This window comes from Macrobrachium nipponense, chromosome 14, assembly GCF_015104395.2.
Source record: "Macrobrachium nipponense isolate FS-2020 chromosome 14, ASM1510439v2, whole genome shotgun sequence".
NCBI classification, from domain to species: domain Eukaryota; kingdom Metazoa; phylum Arthropoda; class Malacostraca; order Decapoda; family Palaemonidae; genus Macrobrachium; species Macrobrachium nipponense.
This window is the reverse complement of record NC_087207.1, coordinates 10,543,429-10,551,034: the sequence shown is the minus strand read 5'-3', so window position 1 is coordinate 10,551,034 and position 7,606 is coordinate 10,543,429. Positions and strand designations below refer to the sequence as shown.

Genomic DNA, 7,606 nt, shown 5'->3' with positions numbered 1-7,606 from the left:
TTACTGGCCATTTTGCCAAATTGGTCATTTTACAAAATTGCCGGCCATTATGCAAAAAGGACCAAATTCGTGGTCATTTTGCAAAATGACCTAAATTTCTCAACATTTTGCAAAACGACCAAGATTTGGTCAGTTTCACAAATTGTCCATACAGCAAGCAGCCAGATGGAAAAACAAGCGAGGGAATGATAAAAAACGTAGTGAACATAAGTAATTTTATTCATTTTCAGAAAATACAACTTTCAAATACATCAAAACGTATAAATTTTGTTTTAGCAAGTAACTAGTTGAATGCACACAAAGTACTACGTTGGTCGTCTTCTCCTGGCTTTCAGCAGTGCTTACTGACAACAGTGTCACCAGTCAGCTCCCATTACTGTTGTGGAGAGAGATATGGTGGGAGGGGGCGATAATAAGTGAATGATCGACAATTATACAATACAATTACCAGTAGTGGGAAACGAGTAAATGAACCCAGTAAATGAACCAATATATAAGAGATAATTTGCAGAAGTGAATGACAAGCTTTTTTTCCATCTGGCTGCTTGCTATATGGAGATTTTGTAAAACGGACCAACAATAACACTGTTTATTTTGTAAACTGACCAAAATCTTGGTCGTTTTGCAAAATGTTGAGAAATTAAGGTCATTTTGCAAAATGAACACGAATTTGGTCCTTTTGCATGATGGCCGGCCATTTTGTAAAATGACCAATATCGCAAAATGGCCGTAACATATATATATATATATATTTTATATTTATGTATATAAATATATATAGATATATATATATATATATATATATATATTATTACCAGCAAAGGGCGTCGCCCACCCCCCCTTTTTTAACATTTGGTATGCTTTTTTTTTAATCGTAGTAAGGCGAACTGGTTACACTCAGTCTCCCCCTCTCTCTCTCAAGGTGATCACTGGCAAATAGCCCTCTCTCTCTCTCCATCCCATCAGGTCATCAAATTAGAGTCGGAGTTACAAAATATATACGTTTTATTCAAAGCAAAGTGTTAGTTGAATAATTGAAGTTCTTACAAGATAATTAATGGAATGAAAAATAGTTCAAGTCTCACAGACAACTTACTCAGACTATACCCCGGTATTTAATTGTCATAATCAGTAATAGTCACATCAATTATCTATTCTCCAAAATACAGTCCCCTCACTAGGACACTCGGTCCACTCACTAGATCCGCCTGTTTAAAAAGACAGACACACTAGTGAGGCACACACGATTGTAAAGACAAAGCCAAAAGATTAAATGAAATATGAACATCTTTACCCATTACAGCCTGGAATATGTCGCACACTTTAACAGATAGAACTTTTGCAGAGCCATCCAGCATTCTGCCCTTTTCTCCCTGTAGCTGTCTCCCTAGTTCTTGGCTAAACCATGCCATTATCAACAGACATAGTTCATACACATACACACGAATTCACACTCTTTGCCAACGCCCCAATTAACTGGTCACAGCCAGTTTTCAAAGGCACCTTGAACAAGCCCTCACGAACTCACATACCCACAGAATGAACATTGACCTGCCCAGAAAAGATTTATCAGCTTTCTCTAGGTGGCGCTCGGACTCTGTCTCATGGGAAGTTAAAAGTGATCAGTCTGCACATCACATTATAAATGACATTAAACATATTATTAATCATAGCCCTATTTTGTCAACATACACACACCATATATATAATAATATATATATAATTATATATATATATATAGGGTATATAATATATATATATATTTATATATATATATATATTATATATATATATATATATATATATATATATATATATATATATATAATATATATATATATATATATATATATATATATATATATATTACACACATAAGATAAAAAGCCCATAAAACTTTTAACGTTTGCAACCTATATATTAATAGGTTCAAAAATCACCAGGATAGTCAATATCACCTCCTGGGTCATCAACAGAGACTTACTGCCACATATACATATGTTTTTGTATATATACTCTGTAAGATCCTATGTCCATAGTTTACCAGTGATCAGGAGCACAGAAGGAAGTGCTCGAAATATATGGTTGCAACGTTAGAATAGTGTTTTATGGGCCTTTTATCTTCATATTATAATGTATTACAGTAAAAAGACATTCACCTATATATATATATATATATATATATATATATATATATATATATATATATATATATATATATATATATATGCATATAACAAAAGTTTTATAAATTCAAAGATACGAGTACATTAAAAAGGCAAACAACCAGGTACATACATATACAAAACTGCATAAAGAATAATTTATTGATATTAACCATCATAAAATAAAGGAAAACATAACTAATCGACCAATTACCAAACGTTTGTTGCAAGTACGAGTGACGCATCAACCAAGGCACTGTTACTGTAATTGCAGTGGTAGCAGTGATGGGGTAAGAGTCGATCACTGAAGTCAGAGGTTCCTCCTTTGTGTCCGGTGTGTAGCCAGTTCTCCCAGCAGGACGATGGCACTGAATACTAGTCCTATAATAATAATAATAATAATAATAATAATAATAATAATAATAATAATAATAATAATAATCGCTTTCAGACAGTGGTCCACTTTTTTGTCCCATCACTAATCTATATCTTTCTCCCTATCTTCTAGATAATAATAATAATAATAATAATAATAATAATAATAATAATAATAATAATAATAATAATAATAATAATAATCGCTTTTCAAACAGTGGTCCATTTGTTTTTGTACCATCACTTACTAATCTGTATCTATCTGCCTATTTTTCTATCTATAAACTCTATATATATATATATATATATATATATATATATATATCTATATATATATATATATATATTTATATATAGTATATTTATATTTATATATATATATATATATATATATATATATATATATATATATATATATATATATATATATATATATATATATATATATACTATATATATATATATATATATAATATATATATATGTACATATATATATCTACACACACACACACACACACATATATATATATATAATATATATATTATATATATATATATATATATATATATATATTTATATATATATAAACGAATGCACTCTTACCATACATACCTCCCAGACAGAGCAGGAAGAAGCCGCCAAAATCAGCCAGCGAAAGCACCAGTGTAGAAACTCCGTCCTCCTTCCCGGGCCTCACCATGCACGCCGTAGCATTTGCCGTGAAAATCCTGAATGTATCTGCTTATTATACCGCCCTCCTTCAGCATCGTAACTCTTAAATGACAGGAAAAGCGAAAACAGTCTCCCAACAAAGTACTAAGGATGCATTATACTAATCGCTCCACAAATAAACATTGTGTGAGATAGGGCTGGGTTATATTGTGAAGGTAATGCATAGAAAACGGGTGCAAAGGGTGACAGAATCGTGCAGTTAAACATATTAGTTTTAAATATATGAGGCCGAAACTCGTGAAATTTAGTAGTATTTCTATTTGCTTACAGTCTGTTAAAGTGTGGAATGATCGAACTTTTCTTAGGGAAAGCAAAAGGCAACACTTGATACCAGATGGGCTCCTTTGCAATGTAATAGTTGCACTGGCCGGTTTCACTGTAGTCGTCGCTCATGATCTGAGGGAAAAACAAAACAAACACGGAATTCGTTAAGATAAGAGTAATCAGGACCAAGAATGTAATGGATCTTCAGGTCTCATAGATAAAAAGGAACATTATTAACTCATCTTTTACGCATTGACAGATGCAGTTTATTACACATTTATAAACATTGTTATGAAGGAGCAGTTGAAAAGTAAGGTCGCTATCAGAAGTATATGCAGCATCCCTCTCTGAGGACCACAAACCATCAGGTATGTCTATCATTTCCCCTGACAAATTAGGCTCCTGGAATGAACTAGTACACCAAACTTGGGAACTGTCACTATTCCCAGTACTCAGGTCTTGGATATTTGATGATCTAGTGATTCACACCAGGTGGCCTGTACACTTTCACACCGTATCGAACTTACAGGTGGCCTCGAGGTAAGTGGCTATGCTGGCATAAGGACAGATTAATCTATAAACAGCTAGGCCCTCGTCCCTATACCGCTCTCAGTTTACATCCCATTCTTCTCACCACCCTACTCCCCAAAGAAAAGAAAACTATTATGTAGATAAGTAGAGTTTACTCGATTATTCCTGAGTGCCGTTGACTACTGGAATTTTGAATCTCCCAGTATTCTGCTTCCAGAATATTTAAATCTTCTATTTCCTGAATAGTTAAGGTATGGAGCCACTTTCAATAAGAACTCAGTTAAGGCCACTTTTCCCTCCCGGTCGTCTTATCATAAGAACGAAAGACTCCTACCTTCCTCATGGAGAAGAAATCACACAATATGGCGAACTTCTCAACCTTCATCCGGTGGCGTTCGTCGTAGAAGCTGTGATAGTAAGCCTTTTGTCGTTTATACCTTGTAAATGCCTCATTTAGCGTCCTGTAATATAATTAAGAGCAGGTTATTATCCTTGTTTCCAACTGTTTATAGTAATAAAATCTCATGTATAAGATATATATGTCAGCAACTCTCCGAATGCAATGTTTGGTGTCTGTTACTCTATATTGCTAAGGATTGAAACTCTTTTACTGCTTATGGGTTTCCCTCTTTCCCACTGCCTCCATCCATCATAAGGTGTTAAGAGTCCCACTCCCTCTGATCAACAAAATCTGGTGTAAACTTTAGTTTCTTTTGCAAGACACAGCTAAGAATCATCTTACCCCAATAAACTGATGAAGAGAGGTTCCACGTTCGGTAGCCCAAGGGATCTTGCCATAGTCAACCAAATCTTGCGGAGAATCTACAGGAATTTCAACCTTCGGTATTGCCAGAAGAGAGGTCAGAACACCTTGGTAAGCTGAACTTAGAATTAAGGTTGCTACCATCCACGTTCCCATAAACAGTTGACCAGTCAGCATCATAGGTGGGAGCTCTACACCTACGACAGATGATATGGTTTATTTTATCTAACTTAAACAGCTAAACTTAATACGACTATTTACTGTTTGATTGCTAAAGATCACTCATGTTTAGTGGTCAAATTATCATTGGTGTCAAAGGAAGCATAAAAGCCTCAACAAATTCTGAAACCATAACAACGCTAATTCCTTTACAAACCCTGATAATCCCCCCCCCAGGATTCAGTGGGGAGTCCCAGAGCAAGGACCCTCAGGTAAACCTGGGTCCCAGGTTTTCTCAGACAAGCTGTGATAATAATCGCGACTTGGTTTAATATTGGGAAAACACGCAATTTGACTTATATGTTCTGAGACCTCTTGAGGATGCTGGGTCCATTCCACCAGCTGTTCCTTCACCTTCTAGAAATTAAGGCTTAAATGGGAGCCAACTTCGTTCCTACAGAGAAATGAATCTAAAATGGCCCAATGCTAGATTGTTGAATGGAATGCTTTTGCAGAATCACAGGAAACAGTTGCTGGGTTTTGTCTTCTATTCTTATTAGTCAATCATACTTAATACTGGAGACAATTCTTCGGCTATTCTGTCACTTTCCAATGGAATCCAGAGCCCACTGTTTTGCTGAATGAATAGAAACTCAGAAGTTTGAAAAGCAATTATGTCTTTTACGTTATTGTAATCCATAAGTGTAATTAAATTGGCATAATTCCTCTCCCTCAGTGCATGGTTAATATGCTACTCTACTAGAATTAATAAACAATTCCATTTCTTTCTCTCCATTTTTCCTAACCTTCAAGCAGAAGTAACCTGATCAGCCAAACAGGTTCAAAAGTCAGCAGTGGCCAAATCTTTCCTCGAAACTCCTGGAGACCATACTCCAGCCTTACTGGCCCCCACTGTTGAACAAACCATCTCATAGCGACTCCTAGTACCATACTTCCAACAACTGCCACTGACAAAGCTATCCATACCTGTAGTGGGGTAGAAGAATGGGATGGGCAGGCAATCAGGATAAAATACATAAGAATGGTGTCAATACATTGTTGACACTTATGTATAAGTGTTATTATATTTGAGTATTTGCATGCAAGTATCTATCCTTCCTATCTGTAATTACTAAGATGTATCAGTTCATGAGAATAATCTTCAGGTAAAACATTGACTAGCAGTGCTAAGATGACAACTTTTTCTTATTCGAAATTGACACAAACTGTTTTGAATATAAATCTACATACATTCAAACTTGTAGATAAATACACAGTGAGGAGCCTTTCATTTCTGAAGGCGTCTTACCTGCCAGGCAAACGGCTTAACAAAACAGTGAGGTCTCGTTCGCGTGCAGGCCTCGGGAGGAAATATACCTTGTTGTCGATGTAGACAGGAACGGAAAAGTCGATCAGAAGGCTTCTCGGATAGTTATGCTGAATGGGCCTAGAGCCATGTCAACTTCCTGTGTGGGAAAAAATTAAAACTTTGTTGTATTAGTGTATATATATGTGTGCGTACCCTACATACTTACATAGAGGAATATATGACAGAGGGATATTGCCAGAATTAATGAGACTAATATTTAGTCTAATGTCCATTTTGTAGGCCTATAATTGGATCCCTTACCTTCCTGTGACATTGGCCTATCATTCCAGTTGTTGATCCGTTGGGTAATATTCGACCCCACTCTCCTTCTGCTTGCTTATACTAGAGAATATCTGAATCAAATTTGTAAGGAATAGGACCAGTGATTCCAAAACCGGTTTTTTAATTACTTATTATTATTATTATTATTATTATTATTATTATTATTATTATTATTATTATTATTATTATTATTATTATTATTACCAAAAAGTTTGAAAAGAGCATGGGCAGTGATTACGGGGCAATTTTCCTATAACTATTGGGAGGTGCATTTGGACAGAATAGCAATGGAGAATATTTGTCATTTAAATAGAAACGAAAACTGTAATTAAGATATGCAAACATTGATTCCTGTATTCTTATTAAAATGTGGGAAGGAAAAATTATGTAATTGCCTTGGCTCAGTAGTTAGAAAACATCACCTCATCTGTGAGAAACATGGGATTGATCCCCCACAACTTCCAAGTTATCTGAAAGTCTGTACCTTCTTCCAGAACAAATGTCAGCCTTTCCATCCCCGTTCAGAATAAGTGTAAGTCCATCCGTCTTTGCTCTCAGCAATTATCAGCCATTCATTTGTCCACAGAAAGTGTCAGCACGCACTTCGTCCACAGCAACTGTCAGCCCTTTCTCCTTCATATATAGTGAGTGTCAACCATTCCTTTGTCTACTGCAAGAGTCAGCCCTTCCTATATCCATAGAAACTTTTACCCCTTCCTCCTTTGTCCACAGCAAGTGTCAGCTCTTCCTCCCTCGCCCGTACTTACGTAAATTGAGTTTGTGAGCGAACGTGTCCTGAAGTCGATGAAAATCCCCGTCGACTTCACCAGGCGGCCCTGCTGGTCGTGCTCCATCAGCACCCAGGGGTCCCACACGCCGGCAGCAACGAGCAGATGCTTCCCAGAGAGCGCCATTGGACTAGACTCCAGAAAGTATCTGAAATGGTGATTTTGCTCGAGTTCC

The 7,606-nt window shown here is 35.9% G+C and overlaps 1 pseudogene; it reads right to left on the bottom strand.

Annotated features, from left to right (window-relative positions):
• LOC135226052 (uncharacterized) overlaps nucleotides 1-4,987 on the bottom strand; it is a 115,219-nt pseudogene extending 110,232 nt beyond the window's left edge.
• Nucleotides 4,988-7,606: the final 2,619 nt, after the last annotated feature.